Raw genomic sequence first — 22,806 nt, 5'->3', positions numbered from 1 at the left:
CCTCTGGGTCCGATGTCCTGCCGCGGCCGCTCGCAAGGTTGCTGTCGCGGGCCGGATAACCGTCGGCTGGACCCAGGCAGCCGTGGAGGCCCTGAGTGCCCGGCCTCTGCAGTGTTACCGTTGCCTTGGTGTTGGCCACACCAGTCAGCGGTGCACTTCGGCCGAGGATAGGTCCGACTGCTGCTATAGATGCGGCAGTCGGGACCATAAGGTGGCAGCCTGTACGGCCACGCCCAATTGTCCCCTTTGTGCGGGCGCGGGCAAGCCGTCTGGTCACCGCCTCGGCAGCCGGGCATGTCCTGCCAGTGTGAGGCGAGGCAAGGTAGGCGGCCAAAGGCCGTCTGCCAGATTTCTTAAAAACAGGAAGGAAACCACGATGGCCAAGGCAGCGACCACCGTGGCCAGCAACGAAAAGGCGGCACCGCCTGATGCTACCGCCGCACCCGCGGGGGCGAATGGGGCCACTAAAGTCCCTGACGCCACCGCATCCGCGGCCGTGACGGCGATGGACACGGCTGTGTAATGGGGCCCCCGGGCCCGATAATACAAGTTAACCTCAACTGCTCGGCCAGAGCGCAGGATCTCCTGTTTCAATGCCTGGCCGAGCGGGGTGCCGGGTTGGCAGTCGTGGCGGAGCCGCACAGGGTCCCCAAACATCCACACTGGATGGGGGACTCGATTGGCTCCGCCGCGATTATTTGGGCTGGGAGGCCGGGGTCCCCGCCGTGCTCGCTTATCGAGCGCGGCCTGGGATACGTGGCCGTCGATTGGGGCGGCACCGCGGTTGTGGCGATATACGCACCTCCAAGGTGGTCCCTCGAAGAGTTTGAGCAATATCTGGACGGGGTAGGGAGATGCGTCTCCCGCTGCCATCCCCGTCCGGTGCTGGTCCTGGGGGACTTTAATGCCAAGGCCACGGCTTGGGGTTCCCCCGGGACTGATTCGAGGGGCCGGGAGGTGCTGGATTGGGCGGCGGGACTGGAGCTCCGTCTCCTGAACACGGGCTCGGTCCATACGTGCGTGCGGCATAACGGGGGGTCCATCGTTGACCTTTCGTGGGCAACGCCCACGGCCGCGCGCCGTATTACGGGGTGGAGGGTGGCGGAGGGGGTCGAGACGTTGTCTGACCACAGATACATAGTTCTCGACCTCTCCGCCGCTCCACCATCGCCACCCCGTCGTCGCCCCGCCGATGAAGGTTCGCCTCAACCGCGGTGGGCGCTGAAGCGCCTCGACCAGGACGCTCTGATGGCGGCAGCCCACGTCGTGGCCTGGCCAGCAACACCGGCCGGGCCAGTCGACGGGAATGGGGAGGCCCATTGGTTCCGGAGCGCAATGACGTCGATTTGCGACGTCGCCATGCCCCGGGCCAGGGTCTTCCCGAGGAAGGCGGTGTACTGGTGGTCGCGCGCGATAGCGGAATTACGCTCCGAGTGCGTCCGCGCGCGACGCCAGTACGCCCGCGCCCGTCGACGACGACGCACGGACGACGTGCTGGCTGCCCAGCTGTACGGGCGATATCGGGAGAAGGTGGTCGCCCTGCAGCTGGCCATCAGGCGAGCGAAGGACCAGGCCTGGCGCGATCTCCTCAGCTCTCTGAACCGAGATCCGTGGGGGCGCCCATACAAGATGGCATTGGGTCGATTACGTCCCAGGGCGCCCCCCGTGACGGAGAGCCTGGATCCGGGGCTGCTCGGGCGGGTCGTGGACGCGTTATTCCCCGTTAGCGGGGAGGTGTCCCGGCCCGTCCCTGAGCCAGAGGATCATGAGTGGTCCCCGGATCTTGAGGTCGCGCCGGAGGAGATGGCCGGGGTCGTCAAATGGCTCCGGGGCAAGAATACCGCCCCGGGGCCGGACGGTATCCCCGGCCGGGTCTGGTTGCTCGCCACGAGCGTCCTGGGGGAGAGGCTGAGGAGCCTCTACTCTGGGCTCCTGAGGTCGGGAACGTTCCCCGACATATGGAGAGAAAGTCGGATGGTCCTCTTGAGGAAGGATGGGAGGCCGGAGGATTCTCCCACCGCGTACCGGCCTATTTGTCTCCTGGATGAGGCGGGCAAGATCTTCGAGAAGATCATTGTTGCCCGCCTCTCCAGACACCTGTCCCGCGACGGCCCCGATCTGGCGGACTGCCAGTTTGGCTTCCGGGAGGGGCGATCGACGGTCGACGCTATCGACCGTCTCAAGTCCCTCTCGGACAATGCCGTGGCAAGGGGCGGGGTGTGCTTGGCGGTGTCCATTGACATCGTCAATGCGTTCAACACCCTGCCCTGGTCCGCCATCAGGGAGGCCCTCGTCGATCACCAGGTGCCTCCCTATCTGAGGCGGGTGATCGGGGCCTACCTGCGGGACAGGTGGGTTGAATACCCGGGCCGGTACGGGATGATACGGAGGGAAGTGGACCGCGGGGTCCCGCAGGGGTCCGTTTTAGGACCGCTCCTGTGGGACCTGGGTTACAACGCGGTCCTGGAAAGGGCCTCCCTGCCCGACGGTGCCACCCTCGTCTGCTACGCGGACGACACGTTGGTGGTCGCCGTCGGAAGTACCTTCGAGAGGACCATCCGACGTGCTGAGGTTGCGGTGGCAGCCGTCGTCGCGAGGATCCGCGATCTGGGGCTGAAAATAGCCCCCGAGAAGGCCGAGGCTGTCTGGTTCCACGGACGGCCTCGGTCTCGGCCACCGGCCAGATCGTGGATCCGGGTTGGAGAGGCCTGCGTCGAGGTGAAGTCCGAGTTGAAATATCTCGGACTGATCCTCGACAGCCGCTGGAGCTTCGATGCGCATCTCGACCGTCTCGTCCCCCGAGTCGAAAAGGCGGCGGCCTCTTTGGGCCGCCTGCTGCCCAACCTCGGGGGACCGGGAGATTTGGTGCGCCGCCTATACCTGGGCGTGGTGCGGTCTATGGCCTTATACGGTGCCCCAATATGGGCGCCGTACGTGATGACCAGCCGGCGCAACACGCTGTTGTTGCGCCGACTGCAGAGGCGGATGGCCATCCGCCTCATAAGAGGTTACCGCACCACGTCTACCGTGGCGGCGCTTGCTCTGGAGGGACAGCTTCCCTTCGAGCTTCAGGCGGCGGTGCGCGCCTATGTTTATAGGCGCACAAGCATCGCCAGCCGTGCTCGAGGGTCCCCGCCGGAGCGAGAGACGGTCGAGGGCTTCGAGCTCCAGGCCCGGCGACTAGCGCTCGCCAGATGGCGTGCCGAGCTTTGCTCCCACGCCGGCGAGCGCGTCCCCGGGGCTCTCCTGCCGCACTTCACCTCGTGGCGGCAGAGACGGCATGGCAGGCTCTCCTACCGTGCGACGCAGGTGTTCACCGGGCATGGCTGCTTCGGTGTCTACCTGTGTCGCATCGGGCGGGAAGCGACGACGGTGTGCCACCACTGTGGCGCGGAGGAAGACTCGGCGCAGCACACGCTGGAGGAATGTCCCGCCTTTTCAGCGCTGCGCCGAGTCCTAAAACGGGAAGTCGGTCACGACCTCGCACTCTCCAGCCTAGTTGGGGCCATGCTGGAGAGCCCGGGGAAGTGGGCGGCAGCAATCTCTTTCTGCGAGGAGGTTATTTCGCGGAAGGAGGCTGCCGAGCGGGATCGGGAGCTTACAGATCCCGCCCGACGTGCCCGGGGACGGCGTGCGCGCCCACGCCGAGAAACCCCGGGCAGCTGAGAGTAGGCGGGCGGCGGGTGTACCAGTACATGCTGGTTTCATTGCCCGCCGCCCGCCAACAGAGGAGAACCTCCCCTGTTGTGAGTGGGGGATGACGAGTCGCCTGAGGGAGGCGGGGGTTAACTGTGATCCTCCTCCAATATACTCGTCGTCCCCCCGGCGGCCGCTGTGATCAGGGCGGGGGCCCTGGTCACCTATCGCGCGGTCGCCGAGTCGGGGCGGTGCGGGGTGCGACCCCTCGCGCCGCCGAATTTAAATAGATTTTAGGGGGGAGGATTTATCTCCCCCCGGGACGCGGCCGGCCATCGTTACCATCTTGATGGCCGGCCAGGCGAGGGGGAGCCGCGGTAGTGTTCTTCAAGAGTTCCCGTGGCTCCCCCGTTGAATCGCCAGCGATCGGTCCTGCGTCCTCAGGTCGCCGTGGAGGTTTTAGTGGGTCAATCCCCACACTACCCTCGACCCGCTCCCCCGGGCAGGGCGGGGGTGTCTGGCGAGCAGATTTCCTCCACGTAAAATAAAAAAAAAAAAAAATAAAAAAAAAAAAAAAAAAGGTTATGTCAAGGTTATGTCAAGGTTATGTCAAGGTTATGTCAAGGTTCCCCCCCGTGTCCGCTACCTTGTCGTGGTGGGGGGGCTTCGTGCCCTAATGATCCTCAAGGCTGTGCCGGCGGGGAATTTATTCCCTGGCAGGTTCTACCATGCCGGAGTGGCTTGAGGTGAGGGGCCAACTAAAGTCGGACACATACCGTAAACCTGTGGTCATGTTTTACAGGAACGGGGGTCTTGCCTTAACCGGCCGGGCCGCGAGGATGACAACCTCTCTAAAAAATCCCTAGCCCCAAGCAGTGTTGCGCGGTGAAGAGGGCGTAGCTGGAGTAAGCGCCAGCTATGGTTGGTGGGTGCACCAATCGTTAGCGGACAACCCCGGGGTACCTGGCGACCCCCCGGGCGTATTAGCCTTCCCCGGGTATGGCGGCTCTACCCGGGGTGACCTCCTTTCCGACCACACTCGTGGGATTAAGTATGGAGTCTACTTTTTCACAAACAACCGGGGAGGGGGGAAACGAGCGTGAGGTGGAGGTGCGCGGGCCTATCGTGCGCCTCAAAAGATGCACAGAGCCGGTGTCGCGGAGGCATTCGGCGACACGCGGCAAAAAGAGGACCGCAGCGGGCCTTGGTGAGTGCGATGAGGGGGAGGAGTCAGATTTCTCTGTCTCCTCCCACCACTCATCGCAGAGTGTCCCGGGCTCGTCGTCAGCGAGGAAAAGAGGACGGCCGCCGACGACCGGCGAATATGTTGGCCTCGCAGAGGCCAAACTTAGGCTGGCCGAGGCTTCGCAGCTGGAGGCCGAGGCAAGGGAGGTGGCGGCGATATTCGACCCGGGAGCCCCCGTGCCGAGACCATCGCGGTCGAGCGTCCCGCTCCCGGACGAGACGGATATAGCGGAAAATTTCCGCAACCGTCCAACGCGGGATGTCGCGGCCGCTATATTGGAGAGCCTGGATGAAGTGGCCAGGATCTCCGGCGTGTCAAAGGGGCTGAAGGGCAATTTGGCCCGCGCCCTAAGGGTGGCCGCCTTAAACGGCAGGGTGGGGGTGTCCGAGCTTGCGGTTAGGTCAGCTACCGACGCCACGCGTGCCCTGGAGGCAGAGAATGCCGTCCTCAGGGGGCAAATGACGGAGCTGCGGGCGGAGGTGGCTCGGCTCCGGCAGGTGGTGGAGGCGAGTACGGCTGCTGCCGCAATGCCTCCGCCGCCGCGCCCGGGAGGGGGCTCAGTATCGCCGCCGATCGTCGCCGCCCGGGACTGCCAACGCTCCGGGCAAGAAAAGTCCTCGCCCCCACATGCGACTGCGCCCGCAGATTTTCTGGCGCAGATAAGCGCCCTGATAGACGCCAAATTGGCGTCATTCAGGAGGGAGCTCGCGCCGCGAACGGACTCGGCCCTGCGATCGGTGGCACCTGGGCCGTCCGTCCCCTCACAGTCTTCGGACAGGGTGGGGCGGAAGACGAAGAAGAAGAAGAAAGGTGGGAAAGCTGGGGCGGCTATAGCGGCCCAGACGGAGCCCGCTCGACCGCGAGCAGAATCGGCGCTACCCTCTGCCGCGCCTCCGCCCCAGGAGGCGTGGTCCCAGGTGGTTGGCCGCAAGGCTAAAAAGGCGGCTGCCAAGGCCACTGCGGCGGCGAATAACAAAAAAGGACGGGTGGTCCCGGCGGCCCCCAGGAAGACACCCCTGCCTCCGCGACCGCCACGCACAGCAGCGGTTACCATAACGGTTCCGTCTGGCGTGGACATTACTTACGCGCAGGCGATGGCCACTGCCAGGTCCAAGGTGGACCTGGCAGAAATTGGCATCGCCTCGCTGAGGCCGCGAAGGGCGGTGACTGGGGGGTTAATTTTGGAAGTCCCTGGCACCGATGGGGCCGCCAAGGCCACCGTCCTCGCCACAAAAGTGGCGGAAGCGCTGGCAGGCACCGGCGTAAAGGTCGCGCGACCGGTCAAAAAAGCTGACCTTAGGGTGCGCGGCCTGGTCGATTCGACTACGCCGGCGGAGGTCGCTGCGGCTGTTGCCCGCGTGGGCGGGTGCAGCGAGGGGGACATCAATACCGGCGAAATCCGGTCTTCCCCCTCGGGATTGGGCACCCTCTGGGTCCGATGTCCTGCCGCGGCCGCTCGCAAGGTTGCTGTCGCGGGCCGGATAACCGTCGGCTGGACCCAGGCAGCCGTGGAGGCCCTGAGTGCCCGGCCTCTGCAGTGTTACCGTTGCCTTGGTGTTGGCCACACCAGTCAGCGGTGCACTTCTGCCGAGGATAGGTCCGACTGCTGCTATAGATGCGGCAGTCGGGACCATAAGGTGGCAGCCTGTACGGCCACGCCCAATTGTCCGCTTTGTGCGGGCGCGGGCAAGCCGTCTGGTCACCGCCTCGGCAGCCGGGCTTGTCCTGCCAGTGCGGGGCGGGGCAGGGGAGGCGGCCAAAGGCCGTCTGCCAGGTATAATAAAAAGGGGAGGGAAACCACGATGGCCAAGGCAGCGACCACCGTGGCCAGCAACGAAAAGGTAGCATCGCCTGATGCTACCGCCGCATCCACGAGGGCGGATGGGGCCACTAAAGTCCCAGACGCCACCGCATCCGCGGCCGTGACGGCGATGGACACGGCTGTGTAATGGGGCCCCCGGGCCCGATAATACAAGTTAACCTCAACTGCTCGGCCAGAGCGCAGGATCTCCTGTTTCAAGGCCTGGCCGAGCGGGGTGCCGGGTTGGCAGTCGTGGCGGAGCCGCACAAGGTCCCCAAACATCCACACTGGATGGGGGACTCGATTGGCTCCGCCGCGATTATTTGGGCTGGGAGGCCGGGGTCCCCGCCGTGCTCGGTTATCGAGCGCGGCCTGGGATACGTGGCCGTCGATTGGGGCGGCACCGCGGTTGTGGCGATATACGCACCTCCGAGGTGGTCCCTCGAAGAGTTTGAGCAGTATCTGGACGGGGTAGGGAGATGCGTCTCCCGCTGCCATCCCCGTCCGGTGCTGGTCCTGGGGGACTTCAATGCCAAGGCCACGGCTTGGGGTTCCCCCGGGACTGACTCGAGGGGCCGGGAGGTGCTGGATTGGGCGGCGGGACTGGAGCTCCGTCTCCTGAATACGGGCTCGGTCCATACGTGCGTGCGGCATAACGGGGGGTCCATCGTTGACCTTTCGTGGGCAACGCCCCCGGCCGCGCGCCGTATTACGGGGTGGAGGGTGGCGGAAGGGGTCGAGACCTTGTCTGACCACAGATACATAGTTCTCGACCTCTCCGCCGCCCCCCCATCGACACCCCGTCGTCGCACCGCCGATGAAGGTTCGCCTCAGCCGCGGTGGGCGCTGAAGCGCCTCGACCAGGACGCTTTGATGGCGGCAGCACACGTCGTGGCCTGGCCAGCAACACCGGCCGGGCCAGTCGACGGGAATGGGGAGGCCCGTTGGTTCCGGGGCGCAATGACATCGGTTTGCGATGTCGCCATGCCCCGGGCCAGGGTCTTCCCGAGGAAGGCGGTGTACTGGTGGTCGCGCGAGATAGCGGAATTACGCAACGAGTGCGTTCGCGCGCGACGCCAGTACGCTCGCGCCCGTCGACGACGACGAACGGACGACGTGCTGGCTGCCCAGCTGTACGGGCTATATCGGGAGAAGGTGGTCGCCCTGCAGCTGGCCATCAGGCGAGCGAAGGACCAGGCCTGGCGCGATCTCCTCGGCTCTCTGAACCGAGATCCGTGGGGGCGCCCATACAAGATGGCATTGGGACGATTGCGTCCCTGGGCGCCCCCCGTGACGGAGAGCCTGGATCCGGGGCTGCTCGGGCGGGTCGTGGACGCTTTATTCCCCGTTAGCGGGGAGGCGTCCCGGCCCGTCCCTGAGCCAGAGGAACATGAGTGGTCCCCGGATCTTGAGGTCGCGCCGGAGGAGATGGCCGGGGTCGTCAAATGGCTCCGGGGCAAGAATACCGCCCCGGGGCCGGACGGTATCCCCGGCCGGGTCTGGTTGCTCGCCGCGAGCGTCCTGGGGGAGAGGCTGAGGAGCCTCTACTCTGGGCTCCTGAGGTCGGGGACGTTCCCCGACCTATGGAGAGAAAGTCGGATGGTCCTCTTGAGGAAGGATGGGAGGCCGGGGGATTCTCCCTCCGCGTACCGGCCCATTTGTCTCCTGGATGAGGCGGGCAAGATCTTCGAGAAGATCATTGTTGCCCGCCTCTCCAGACACCTGTCCCGCGACGGCCCCGACCTGGCGGACTGCCAGTTTGGCTTCCGGGAGGGGCGATCGACGGTCGACGCTATCGACCGTCTCAAGTCCCTCTCGGACAATGCCGTGGCAAGGGGCGGGGTGTGCTTGGCGGTGTCCATTGACATCGTCAATGCGTTCAACACCCTGCCCTGGTCCGCCATTAGGGAGGCCCTTGTTGATCACCAGGTGCCTCCCTATCTGAGGCGGGTGATCGGGGCCTACCTGCGGGACAGGTGGATCGAATACCCGGGCCGGTACGGGATGATTCGGAGGGGGGTGGACTGCGGGGTCCCGCAGGGGTCCGTTCTAGGACCGCTCCTGTGGGACCTGGGTTACAACGCGGTCCTGGAGAAGGCCTCCCTGCCCGACGGTGCCACCCTCGTCTGCTACGCGGACGACACGTTGGTGGTCGCCGTCGGGAGTACCTTCGAGAGGACCATCCGACGAGCAGAGGTTGCGGTGGCAGCCGTCGTCGCGAGGATCCGCGATCTGGGGCTGAAAATAGCCCCGGAGAAGGCCGAGGCTGTCTGGTTCCACGGACGGCCTCGGTCTCGGCCACCGGCCAGATCGTGGATCCGGGTTGGAGAAGCCTGCGTCGAGGTGAAGTCCCAGTTGAAATATCTCGGACTGATCCTCGACAGCCGCTGGAGCTTCGGTGCGCATCTCGACCGTCTCGTCCCCCGAGTCGAAAAGGCGGCGGCCTCTTTGGGCCGCCTGCTGCCCAACCTCGGGGGACCGGGAGATTTGGTGCGCCGCCTATACCTGGGCGTGGTGCGGTCTATGGCCTTATACGGTGCCCCAATATGGGCGCCGTACGTGATGACGAGCCGGCGCAACACGCTGTTGTTGCGCCGGCTGCAGAGGCGGATGGCCATCCGCCTCATAAGAGGTTACCGCACCACGTCTACCGTGGCGGCGCTTGCTCTGGCGGGAGAACTTCCCTTCGAGCTTCAGGCGGCGGTGCGCGCCTATGTTTATAGGCGCACAAGCATCGCCAGCCGTGCTCGAGGGGCCCCGCCGGAGCGAGAGACGGTCGAGGGCTTCGAGCTCCAGGCCCGGCGACTAGCGCTCGCCAGATGGCGTGCCGAGCTTTGCTCCCACGCCGCCGAGCGCGTCCCCGGGGCTCTCCTGCCGCACTTCACCTCTTGGCGGGAGAGACGGCATGGCAGGCTCTCCTACCGAGCGACGCAGGTGTTCACCGGGCATGGCTGCTTCGGTGTCTACCTGTGTCGCATCGGGCGGGAAGCGACGACGGTGTGCCACCATTGTGGCGCGGAGGAAGACTCGGCGCAGCACACGCTGGAGGAATGTCCCGCCTTTTCAGCGCTGCGCCGAGTCCTAAAACGGGAAGTCGGTCACGACCTCGCACTCTCCAGCCTAGTTGGGGCCATGCTGGAGGGCCCGGGGAAGTGGGCGGCAGCAATCTCTTTCTGCGAGGATGTTATGTCGCGGAAGGAGGCTGCCGAGCGGGATCGGGAGCTTACAGATCCCGCCCGACGTGCCCGGGGACGGCGTGCGCGCCCACGCCGAGAAACCCCGGGCAGCTGAGAGTAGGCGGGCGGCGGGTGTACCAGAACATGCTGGTTTCATTGCCCGCCGCCCGCCAACAGAGGAGGACCTCCACTGTTGGGAGTGGGGGATGACGAGTCGTCTGAAGGAGGCGAGTGTTAACTGTGATCCTCCTCCAATATACTCGTCGTCCCCCCGGCGGCCGCTGTGATCAGGGCGGGGGCCCTGGTCACCTATCGCGCGGTCGCCGTGTCGGGGCGGCGCGGGGTGCGACCCCTCGCGCCGCCGAATTTAAATGGATTTTAGGGGGGAGGATTATATCTCCCCCCGGGACGCGGCCGGCCATCGTTACCATATTGATGGCCGGCCAGGCGAGGGGGAGCCGCGGTAGTGTTCTTCAAGAGTTCCCGTGGCTCCCCCGTTGAATCGCCAGCGATCGGTCCTGCGTCTTCAGGTCGCCGTGGAGGTTTTAGTGGGTCAATCCCCACACTACCCTCGTCCCGCTCCCCCGGGCGGGGCGGGGGTGTCTGGCGAGCAGATTTCCTCCACGTAAAATAAAAAAAAAAAAAAAAAAAAAAAAAAAAAAAAAAAAAAAAAGGTTATGTCAAGGTTATGTCAAGGTTATGTCAAGGTTATGTCAAGGTTATGTCAAGGTTATGTCAAGGTTGCCCCGCCGATGAAGGTTCGCCTCGACCGCGGTGGGCGCTGAAGCGCCTCGACCAGGACGCTCTGATGGCGGCGGCCCACGTCGTGGCCTGGCCAGCAACACCGGCCGGGCCAGTCGACGGGAATGGGGAGGCCCATTGGTTCCGTGGCGCAATGACGTCCATTTGCGACGTAGCCATGCCCCGGGCCAGGGTCTTCCCGAGGAAGGCGGTGCACTGGTGGTCGCGCGCGATAGCGGAGTTACGCACCGAGTGCGTCCGCGCGCGACGCCAGTGCGCTCGCGCCCGTCGACGACGACGTACGGACGACGTTCTGGCTGCCCAGCTGTACGGGCGATATCGGGAGAAGGTGGTCGCCCTGCAGCTGGCCATCAGGCGAGCGAAGGACCAGGCCTGGCGCGATCTCCTCGGCTCTCTAAACCGAGATCCGTGGGGGCGCCCATACAAGATGGCATTGGGACGATTGCGTCCCTGGGCGCCCCCCGTGACGGAGAGCCTGGATCCGGGGCTGCTCGGGCGGGTCGTGGACGCTTTATTCCCCGTTAGCGGGGAGGCGTCCCTTCCTGTCCCTCAGCCAGAGGAACATGAGTGGTCCCCGGATCTTGAGGTCGCGCCGGAGGAGATGGCCGGGGTCGTCAAATGGCTCCGGGGCAAGAATACCGCCCCGGGGCCGGACGGTATCCCCGGCCGGGTCTGGCTGCTCGCCGCGAGCGTCCTGGGGGAGAGGCTGAGGAGCCTCTACTCTGGGCTCCTGAGGTCGGGGACGTTCCCCGACCTATGGAGAGAAAGTCGGATGGTCCTCTTGAGGAAGGATGGGAGGCCGGCGGATTCTCCCTCCGCGTACCGGCCCATTTGTCTCCTGGATGAGGCGGGCAAGATCTTCGAGAAGATCATTGTTGCCCGCCTCTCCAGACACCTGTCCCGCGACGGCCCAGATCTGGCGGACTGCCAGTTTGGCTTCCGGGAGGGGCGATCGACGGTCGACGCAATCGACCGCCTCAAGTCCCTCTCGGACAATGCCGTGGCAAGGGGCGGGGTGTGCTTGGCGGTATCCATTGACATCGTCAATGCGTTCAACACCCTGCCCTGGTCCGCCATTAGGGAGGCCCTCGTCGATCACCAGGTGCCTCCCTATCTGAGGCGGGTGATCGGGGCCTACCTGCGGGACAGGTGGGTTGAATACCCGGGCCGGTGCGGGATGATACGGAGGGAAGTGGACCGCGGGGTCCCGCAGGGGTCCGTTTTAGGACCGCTCCTGTGGGACCTGGGTTACAACGCGGTCCTGGAGAAGGCCTCCCTGCCCGACGGTGCCACCCTCGTCTGCTACGCGGACGACACGTTGGTGGTCGCCGTCGGGAGTACCTTCGAGAGGACCATCCGACGAGCAGAGGTTGCGGTGGCAGCCGTCGTCGCGAGGATCCGCGATCTGGGGCTGAAAATAGCCCCGGAGAAGGCCGAGGCTGTCTGGTTTCACGGACGGCCTCGGTCTCGGCCACCGGCCAGATCGTGGATCCGGGTTGGAGAAGCCTGCGTCGAGGTGAAGTCCGAGTTGAAATATCTCGGACTGATCCTCGACAGCCACTGGTGCTTCGATGCGCATCTCGACCGTCTCGTCCCCCGAGTCGAAAAGGCGGCGGCCTCTTTGGGCCGCCTGCTGCCCAACCTCGGGGGACCGGGAGATTTGGTGCGCCGCCTATACCTGGGCGTGGTGCGGTCTATGGCCTTATACGGTGCCCCAATATGGGCGCCGTACGTGATGACCAGCCGGCGCAACACGCTGTTGTTGCGCCGGCTGCAGAGGCGGATGGCCATCCGCCTCATAAGAGGTTACCGCACCACGTCTACCGTGGCGGCGCTTGCTCTGGCGGGAGAACTTCCCTTCGAGCTTCAGGCGGCGGTGCGCGCCTATGTTTATGGGCGCACAAGCATCGCCAGCCGTGCTCGAGGGGCCCCGCCGGAGCGAGAGACGGTCGGGGGCTTCGAGCTCCAGGCCCGGAGATTAGCGCTCGCCAGATGGCGTGCCGAGCTTTGCTCCCACGCCGGCGAGCGCGTCCCCGGGGCTCTCCTGCCGCACTTCACCTCGTGGCGGGAGAGACGGCATGGCAGGCTCTCCTACCGAGCGACGCAGGTGTTCACCGGGCATGGCTGCTTCGGTGTCTACCTGTGTCGCATCGGGCGGGAAGCGACGACGGTGTGCCACCATTGTGGCGCGGAGGAAGACTCGGCGCAGCACACGCTGGAGGAATGTCCCGCCTTTTCAGCGCTGCGCCGAGTCCTAAAACGAGAAGTCGGCCACGACCTCGCACTCTCCAGCCTAGTTGGGGCCATGCTGGAGGGCCCGGGGAAGTGGGCGGCAGCAATCTCTTTCTGCGAGGAGGTTATGTCGCGGAAGGAGGCTGCCGAGCGGGATCGGGAGCTTACAGATCCCGCCCGACGTGCTCGGGGACGGCGTGCGCGCCCACGCCGAGAAACCCCGGGCAGCTGAGAGTGGGCGGGCGGCGGGTGTACCAGAACATGCTGGTTTCATTGCCCGCCGCCCGCCAACAGAGGAGGACGTCCACTGTTGGGAGTGGGGGATGACGAGTCGCCTGAAGGAGGCGACGGTAAACTGTGATCCTCCTCCAATATACTCGTCGTCCCCCCGGTGGCCGCTGTGATCAGGGCGGGGGCCCTGGTCACCTATCGCGCGGTCGCCGCGTCGGGGCGGTGCGGGGTGCGACCCCTCGCGCCGCGGAATTTAATTGGATTTTAGGGGGGAGGATTATATCTCCCCCGGGACGCGGCCGGCCATCCTTACCATCCTGATGGCCGGCCAGGCGAGGGGGAGCCGCGGTAGTGTTCTTCAAGAGTTCCCGTGGCTCCCCCGTTGAATCGCCAGCGATCGGTCCTGCGTCCTCAGGTCGCCGTGGAGGTTTTAGTGGGTCAAACCCCACACTACCCTCGTCCCGCTCCCCCGGGCGGGGCGGGGGTGTCTGGCGAGCAGATTTCCTCCACGTAAAATAAAAAAAAAAAAAAAAAGGTTATGTCAAGGTTATGTCAAGGTTCCCCCCCGAGTCCGCTACCTTGTCGTGGTGGGGGGGCTTCGTGCCCTAATGATCCTCAAGGCTGTGCTGGCGGGGAATTTATTCCCTGGCAGGTTCTACCATGCCGGAGTGGCTTGAGGTGAGGGGCCAACTAAAGTCGGACACATACCGTAAACCTGTGGTCATGTTTTACAGGAACGGGGGTCTTGCCTTAACCGGCCGGGCCGCGAGGATGACAACCTCTCTAAAAAATCCCTAGCCCCAAGCAGTGTTGCGCGGTGAAGAGGGCGTAGCTGGAGTAAGCGCCAGCTATGTTTGGTGGGTGCACCAATCGTTAGCGGACAACCCCGGGGTACCTGGCGACCCCCCGGGCGTATTAGCCTTCCCCGGGTATGGCGGCTCTACCCGGGGTGACCTCCTTTCCGACCACACTCGTGGGACCAATTATGGATTCTTTTTCACAAACAACCGGGGAGGGGGGAAACGAGCGTGAGGTGGAGGTGCGCGGGCCTATCGTGCGCCTCCAAAGATGTACACAGCCGGTGTCGCGGAGGCATCCTGCAACACGCGGCAAAAAGAGGACCGCAGCGGGCCTTGGTGAGTGCGATGACGGGGAGGAGTCAGATTTCTCTGTCTCCTCCCACCACTCATCGCAGAGTGTCCCGGGCTCTTCGTCGGCGAGGAAGAGAGGACGGCCGCCGACGACCGGCGAATATGTTGGCCTCGCAGAGGCCAAACTTAGGCTGGCCGAGGCTTCGCAGCTGGAGGCCGAGGCAAGGGAGGTGGCGGCGATATTCGACCCGGGTGCCCCCGTGCCGAGACCATCGCGGTCGAGCGTCCCGCTCCCGGACGAGACGGATATCGCGGAAAATTTCCGCAACCGTCCGACGCGGGATGTCGCGGCCGCTATATTGGAGAGCCTGGATGAGGTGGCCAGGATCTCCGGCGTTTCGAAGGGGCTGAAGGGCAACTTGGCCCGCGCCCTGAGGGTGGCCGCTTTAAACGGCAGGGTGGGGGTGTCCGAGCTTGCGGTTAGGTCAGCAACCGACGCCACGCGTGTCCTGGAGGCCGAGAATGCCGTCCTCAGGGGGCAAATGACGGAGCTGCAGGCGGAGGTGGCCCGGCTCCGGCAGGTGGTGGAGGCGAGAACGGCTGCTGCTGCAATGCCTCCGCCGCCACGCCCGGGAGAGGGCTCAGTATCGCCGCCGATCGTCGGCGCCCGGGATTGCCATCGCTCCGGGCAAGAAAAGTCCTCGCCGCCACCTGCGGCTGCGCCCGCAGACTTTCTGGCGCAAATAGGCGCCCTGATAGACGCCAAATTGGCGTCATTCAGGAGGGAGCTCGCGCCGCGAACGGACTCGGCCCTGCGATCGGTGGCCCCTGGGCCGTCCGTCCCCACACAGTCTTCGGACAGGGTGGGGCGGAGGGCGAAGAAGAAAAAGAAAGGTGGGAAATCTGGGGCGGCTATAGCGGCCCAGACGGAGCCCGCTCGACCGCGAGCAGAATCGGCGCTACCCTCTGCCGCGCCACCACCCCAGGAGGCGTGGTCCCAGGTGGTTGGCCGGAAGGCCAAAAAGGCGGCTGCCAAGGCCACTGCGGCCGCGAATAAAAAAGGACGGGTGGTCCCGGCGGCCCCCAGGAAGACACCCCTGCCTCCTCGACCGCCACGCACAGCAGCGGTTACCATAACGGTTCCGTCTGGCGTGGACATTACTTACGCGCAGGCGATGGCCACTGCCAGGTCCAAGGTGGACCTGGCAGAAATTGGCATCGCCTCGCTGAGGCCGCGAAGGGCGGTGACTGGGGGGTTAATTTTGGAGGTCCCTGGTACCGATGGGGCCGCCAAGGCCACCGTCCTCGCCACAAAAGTGGCGGAAGCACTGGCAGGCACCGGCGTAAAGGTCGCGCGTCCGGTCAAAAAGGCTGACCTTAGAGTGCGCGGCCTGGTCGATTCGACCACGCCGGCGGAGGTCGCAGCAGCTGTTGCCCGCGTGGGCGGGTGCAGCGAGGGGGACATCAATACCGGCGAAATCCGGTCTTCCCCCTCGGGATTGGGCACCCTCTGGGTCCGATGTCCTGCCGCGGCCGCTCGCAAGGTTGCTGTCGCGGGCCGGATAACCGTCGGCTGGACCCAGGCAGCCGTGGAGGCCCTGAGTGCCCGGCCTCTGCAGTGTTACCGTTGCCTTGGTGTTGGCCACACCAGTCAGCGGTGCACTTCTGCCGAGGATAGGTCCGACTGCTGCTATAGATGCGGCAGTCGGGACCATAAGGCGGCAGCCTGTACGGCCACGCCCAATTGTCCGCTTTGTGCGGGCGCGGGCAGGCCGTCTGGTCACCGCCTCGGCAGCCGGGCTTGCCCTGCCAGTGCGGGGCGGGGCAGGGGAGGCGGCCAAAGGCCGTCTGCCAGGTATAATAAAATGGGGAGGGAAACCACGATGGCCAAGGCAGCGACCACCGTGGCCAGCAACGAAAAGGTAGCATCGCCTGATGCTACCGCCGCGCCCGCGTGGGCGGATGGGGCCACTAAAGTCCCAGACGCCACCGCATGCGCGGCCGTGACGGCGATGGACACGGCTGTGTAATGGGGCCCCCGGGCCCGATAATACAAGTGAACCTCAACTGCTCGGCCAGAGCGCAGGAGCTCCTGTTTCAATGCATGGCCGAGCGGGGTGCCGGGTTGGCAGTCGTGGCGGAGCCGCACAGGGTCCCCAAACATCCACACTGGATGGGGGACTCGATTGGCTCCGCCGCGATTATTTGGGCTGGGAGGCCGGGGTCCCCGCCGTGCTCGCTTATCGAGCGCGGCCTGGGATACGTGGCCGTTGATTGGGGCGGCACCGCGTTTGTGGCGGTATACGCACCTCCAAGGTGGTCCCTCGAAGAGTTTGAGCAGTATCTGGACGGGGTAGGGAGATGCGTCTCCCGCTGCCATCCCCGTCCGGTGCTGGTCCTTGGGGACTTCAATGCCAAGGCCACGGCTTGGGGTTCCCCCGGGACTGACTCGAGGGGCCAGGAGGTGCTTGATTGGGCGGCGGGACTGGAGCTCCGTCTCCTGAACACGGGCTCGGTCCATACGTGCGTGCGGCATAACGGGGGGTCCATCGTTGACCTTTCGTGGGCAACGCCCCCGGCCGCGCGCCGTATTACGGGGTGGAGGGTGGCGGAAGGGGTCGAGACGTTGTCTGACCACAGATACATAGTTCTCGACCTCTCCGCCGCCCCACCGTCGACACTCCGTCGTCGCCCCGCCGATGAAGGTTCGCCTCGACCGCGGTGGGCGCTGAAGCGCCTCGACCAGGACGCTCTGATGGCGGCAGCCCACGTCGTGGCCTGGCCGGCAGCACCGGCCGGGCCAGTCGACGGGAATGGGGAGGCCCATTGGTTCCGGGGCGCAATGACGTCGGTTTGCGACGTCGCCATGCCCCGGGCCAGGGTCTTCCCGAGGAAGGCGGTGTACTGGTGGTCGCGTGAAATAGCGGAATTACGCACCGAGTGCGTCCGCGCGCGACGCCGGTACGCTCGCGCCCGTCGACGACGACGTACGGACGACGTGCTGGCTGCCCAGCTGTATGGGCGATATCGGGAGAAGGTGGTCGCCCTGCAGCTGGCCATCAGGCGAGCGAAGGACCAGGCCTGGCGCGATCTCCTCGGCTCTCTGAACCGAGATCCGTGGGGGCGCCCATACAAGATGTCTTTGGGACGATTGCGTCCCTGGGCGCCCCCCGTGACGGAGAGCCTGGATCCGGGGCTGCTCGGGCGGGTCGTGGACGCTTTATTCCCCGTTAGCGAGGAGCCGTCCCGGCCCGTCCCTGAGCCAGAGGAACATGAGTGGTCCCCGGATCTTGAGGTCGCGCCGGAGGAGATGGCCGGGGTCTTCAAATGGCTCCGGGGCAAGAATACCGCCCCGGGGCCGGACGGTATCCCCGGCCGGGTCTGGTTGCTCGCCGCGAGCGTCCTGGGGGAGAGGCTGAGAAGCCTCTACTCTGGGCTCCTGAGGTCGGGGACGTTCCCCGACCTATGGAGAGAAAGTCGGATGGTCCTCTTGAGGAAGGATGGGAGGCCGGGGGATTCTCCCTCCGCCTACCGGCCCATTTGTCTCCTGGATGAGGCGGGCAAGATCTTCGAGAAGATCATTGTTGCCCGCCTCTCCAGACACCTGTCCCGCGACGGCCCCGATCTAGCGGACTGCCAGTTTGGCTTCCGGGAGGGGCGATCGACGGTCGACGCTATCGACCGTCTCAAGTCCCTCTCGGACAATGCCGTGGCAAGGGGCGGGGTGTGCTTGGCGGTGTCAATTGACATCGTCAATGCGTTCAACACCCTGCCCTGGTCCGCCATTAGGGGGGCCCTCGTTGATCACCAGGTGCCTCCCTATCTGAGGCGGGTGATCGGGGCCTACCTGCGGGACAGGTGGGTCGAATACCCGGGCCGGTGCGGGATGATACGGAGGGAAGTGGACCGCGGGGTCCCGCAGGGGTCCGTTTTAGGACCGCTCCTGTGGGACCTGGGTTACAACGCGGTCCTGGAAAAGGCCTCCCTGCCCGACGGTGCCACCCTCGTCTGCTACGCGGACGACACGTTGGTGGTCGCCGTCGGGAGTACCTTCGAGAGGACCATCCGACGAGCAGAGGTTGCGGTGGCAGCCGTCGTCGCGAGGATCCGCGATCTGGGGCTGAAAATAGCCCCGGAGAAGGCCGAGGCTGTCTGGTTTCACGGACGGCCTCGGTCTCGGCCACCGGCCAGATCGTGGATCCGGGTTGGAGAAGCCTGCGTAGAGGTGAAGTCCCAGTTGAAATATCTCGGACTGATCCTCGACAGCCGCTGGAGCTTCGATGCGCATCTCGACCGTCTCGTCCCCCGAGTCGAAAAGGCGGCGGCCTCTTTGGGCCGCCTGCTGCCCAACCTCGGGGGACCGGGAGATTTGGTGCGCCGCCTATACCTGGGCGTGGTGCGGTCTATGGCCTTATACGGTGCCCCAATCTGGGCGCCGTACGTGATGACCAGCCGGCGCAACACGCTGTTGTTGCGCCGGCTGCAGAGGCGGATGGCCATCCGCCTCATAAGAGGTTACCGCACCACGTCTACCGTGGCGGCGCTTGCTCTGGCGGGAGAACTTCCCTTCGAGCTTCAGGCGGCGGTGCGCGCCTATGTTTATGGGCGCACAAGCATCGCCAGCCGTGCTCGAGGGGCCCTGCCGGAGCGAGAGACGGTCGAGGGCTTCGAGCTCCAGGCCCGGCGACTAGCGCTCGCCAGATGGCGTGCCGAGCTTTGCTCCCACGCCGGCGAGCGCGTCCCCGGGGCTCTCCTGCCGCACTTCACCTCGTGGCGGGAGAGACGGCATGGCAGGCTCTCCTACCGAGCGACGCAGGTGTTCACCGGGCATGGCTGCTTCGGTGTCTACCTGTGTCGCATCGGGCGGGAAGCGACGACGGTGTGCCACCACTGTGGCGCGGAGGAAGACTCGGCGCAGCACACGCTGGAGGAATGTCCCGCCTTTTCAGCGCTGCGCCGAGTCCTAAAACGGGAAGTCGGCCACGACCTCGCACTCTCCAGCCTAGTTGGGGCCATGCTGGAGGGCCCGGGGAAGTGGGCGGCAGCAATCTCTTTCTGCGAGGAGGTTATGTCGCGGAAGGAGGCTGCCGAGCGGGATCGGGAGCTTACAGATCCCGCCCGACGTGCCCGGGGACGGCGTGCGCGCCCGCGCCGAGAAACCCCGGGCAGCTGAGAGTGGGCGGGCGGCGGGTGTACCAGAACATGCTGGTTTCATTGCCCGCCGCCCGCCAACAGAGGAGGACCTCCACTGTTGGGAGTGGGGGATGACGAGTCGTCTGAGGGAGGCGAGTGTTAACTGTGATCCTCCTCCGATATACTCGTCGTCTCCCCGGCGGCCGCTGTGATCAGGGCGGGGGCCCTGGTCACCTATCGCGCGGTCGCCGTGTCGGGGCGGTTCGGGGTGCGACCCCTCGCGCCGCCGAATTTAAATGGATTTTAGGGGGGAGGATTTATTTTATTTCCCCCAGGGACGCGGCCGGCCATCGTTACCATCTTGATGGCCGGCCAGGCGAGGGGGAGCCGCGGTAGTGTTCTTCAAGAGTTCCCGTGGCTCCCCCGTTGAATCGCCAGCGATCGGTTCTGCGTCCTCAGGTCGCCGTGGAGGTTTTAGTGGGTCAAACCCCACACTACCCTCGTCCCGCTCCCCCGGGCGGGGCGGGGGTGTCTGGCAAGCAGATTTCCTCCACGTAAAATAAAAAAAAAAAAAAGGTTATGTCAAGGTTATGTCAAGGTTATGTCAAGGTTATGTCAAGGTTATGTCAAGGTTATGTCAAGGTTATGTCAAGGTTATGTCAAGGTTATGTCAAGGTTCCGCGAGCGTCCTGGGGGAGAGGCTGAGGAGCCTCTACTCTGGGCTCCTGAGGTCGGGGACGTTCCCCGACCTATGGAGAGAAAGTCGGATGGTCCTCTTGAGGAAGGATGGGAGGCCGGGGGATTCTCCCTCCGCGTACCGGCCCATTTGTCTCCTGGATGAGGCGGGCAAGATCTTCGAGAAGATCATTGTTGCCCGCCTCTCCAGACACCTGTCCCGCGACGGCCCCGATCTCGCGGACTGCCAGTTTGGCTTCCGGGAGGGGCGATCGACGGTAGACGCTATTGACCGTCTCAAGTCCCTCTCGGACAATGCCGTGGCAAGGGGCGGGGTGTGCTTGGCGGTGTCAATTGACATCGTCAATGCGTTCAACACCCTGCCCTGGTCCGCCATTAGGGGGGCCCTCGTTGATCACCAGGTGCCTCCCTATCTGAGGCGGGTGATCGGGGCCTACCTGCGGGACAGGTGGGTCGAATACCCGGGCCGGTACGGGATGATACGGAGGGAAGTGGACCGCGGGGTCCCGCAGGGGTCCGTTTTAGGACCGCTCCTGTGGGACCTGGGTTACAACGCGGTCCTGGAAAAGGCCTCCCTGCCCGACGGTGCCACCCTCGTCTGCTACGCGGACGACACGTTGGTGGTCGCCGTCGGAAGTACCTTCGAGAGGACCATCCGACGAGCAGAGGTTGCGGTGGCAGCCGTCGTCGCGAGGATCCGCGATCTGGGGCTGAAAATAGCCCCGGAGAAGGCCGAGGCTGTCTGGTTCCACGGACGGCCTCGGTCTCGGCCACCGGCCAGATCGTGGATCCGGGTTGGAGAAGCCTGCGTCGAGGTGAAGTCCCAGTTGAAATATCTCGGACTGATCCTCGACAGCCGCTGGAGCTTCGATGCGCATCTCGACCGTCTCGTCCCCCGAGTCGAAAAGGCGGCGGCCTCTTTGGGCCGCCTGCTGCCCAACCTCGGGGGACCGGGAGTTTTGGTGCGCCGCCTATACCTGGGCGTGGTGCGGTCTATGGCCTTATACGGTGCCCCAATCTGGGCGCCGTACGTGATGACCAGCCGGCGCAACACGCTGTTGTTGCGCCGGCTGCAGAGGCGGATGGCCATCCGCCTCATAAGAGGTTACCGCACCACGTCTACCGTGGCGGCGCTTGCTCTGGCGGGAGAACTTCCCTTCGAGCTTCAGGCGGCGGTGCGCGCCTATGTTTATGGGCGCACAAGCATCGCCAGCCGTGCTCGAGGGGCCCTGCCGGAGCGAGAGACGGTCGAGGGCTTCGAGCTCCAGGCCCGGCGACTAGCGCTCGCCAGATGGCGTGCCGAGCTTTGCTCCCACGCCGGCGAGCGCGTCCCCGGGGCTCTCCTGCCGCACTTCACCTCGTGGCGGGAGAGACGGCATGGCAGGCTCTCCTACCGAGCGACGCAGGTGTTCACCGGGCATGGCTGCTTCGGTGTCTACCTGTGTCGCATCGGGCGGGAAGCGACGACGGTGTGCCACCATTGTGGCGCGGAGGAAGACTCGGCGCAGCACACGCTGGAGGAATGTCCCGCCTTTTCAGCGCTGCGCCGAGTCCTAAAACGGGAAGTCGGCCACGACCTCGCACTCTCCAGCCTAGTTGGGGCCATGCTGGAGGGCCCGGGGAAGTGGGCGGCAGCAATCTCTTTCTGCGAGGAGGTTATGTCGCGGAAGGAGGCTGCCGAGCGGGATCGGGAGCTTACAGATCCCGCCCGACGTGCCCGGGGACGGCGTGCGCGCCCGCGCCGAGAAACCCCGGGCAGCTGAGAGTAGGCGGGCGGCGGGTGTACCAGAACATGCTGGTTTCATTGCCCGCCGCCCGCCAACAGAGGAGGACCTCCACTGTTGGGAGTGGGGGATGACGAGTCGTCTGAGGGAGGCGAGTGTTAACTGTGATCCTCCTCCGATATACTCGTCGTCCCCCCGGCGGCCGCTGTGATCAGGGCGGGGGCTCTGGTCACCTATCGCGCGGTCGCCGTGTCGGGGCGGTGCGGGGTGCGACCCCTCGCGCCGCCGAATTTAAATGGATTTTAGGGGGGATGATTTATTTTATTTCCCCCCGGGACGCGGCCGGCCATCGTTACCATCCTGATGGCCGGCCAGGCGAGGGGGAGCCGCGGTAGTGTTCTTCAAGAGTTCCCGTGGCTCCCCCGTTGAATCGCCAGCGATCGGTCCTGCGTCCTCAGGTCGCCGTGGAGGTTTTAGTGGGTCAAACCCCACACTACCCTCGTCCCGCTCCCCCGGGCGGGGCGGGGGTGTCTGGCGAGCAGATTTCCTCCACGTAAAATAAAAAAAAAAAAAAAAAAAAAAAAGGTTATGTCAAGGTTATGTCAAGGTTATGTCAAGGTTATGTCAAGGTTATGTCAAGGTTATGTCAAGGTTATGTCAAGGTTATGTCAAGGTTCCCTCGCTGAGGCCGCGAAGGGCGGTGACTGGGGGGTTAATTTTGGAAGTCCCTGGCACCGATGGGGCCGCCAAGGCCACCGTCCTCGCCACAAAAGTGGCGGAAGCGCTGGCAGGCACCGGCGTAAAGGTCGCGCGTCCGGTCAAAAAAGCTGACCTTAGGGTGCGCGGCCTGGTCGATTCGACCACGCCGGCGGAGGTCGCTGCGGCTGTTGCCCGCGTGGGCGGGTGCAGCGAGGGGGACATCAATACCGGCGAAATCCGGTCTTCCCCCTCGGGATTGGGCACCCTCTGGGTCCGATGTCCTGCCGCGGCCGCTCGCAAGGTTGCTGTCGCGGGCCGGATAACCGTCGGCTGGACCCATGCAGTCGTGGAGGCCCTGAGTGCCCGGCCTCTGCAGTGT

The sequence above is a fragment of the Megalopta genalis genome, chromosome 11 (genome assembly GCF_051020955.1).
Source record: "Megalopta genalis isolate 19385.01 chromosome 11, iyMegGena1_principal, whole genome shotgun sequence".
NCBI classification, from domain to species: domain Eukaryota; kingdom Metazoa; phylum Arthropoda; class Insecta; order Hymenoptera; family Halictidae; genus Megalopta; species Megalopta genalis.
This window is presented reverse-complemented; position numbering follows the sequence as displayed.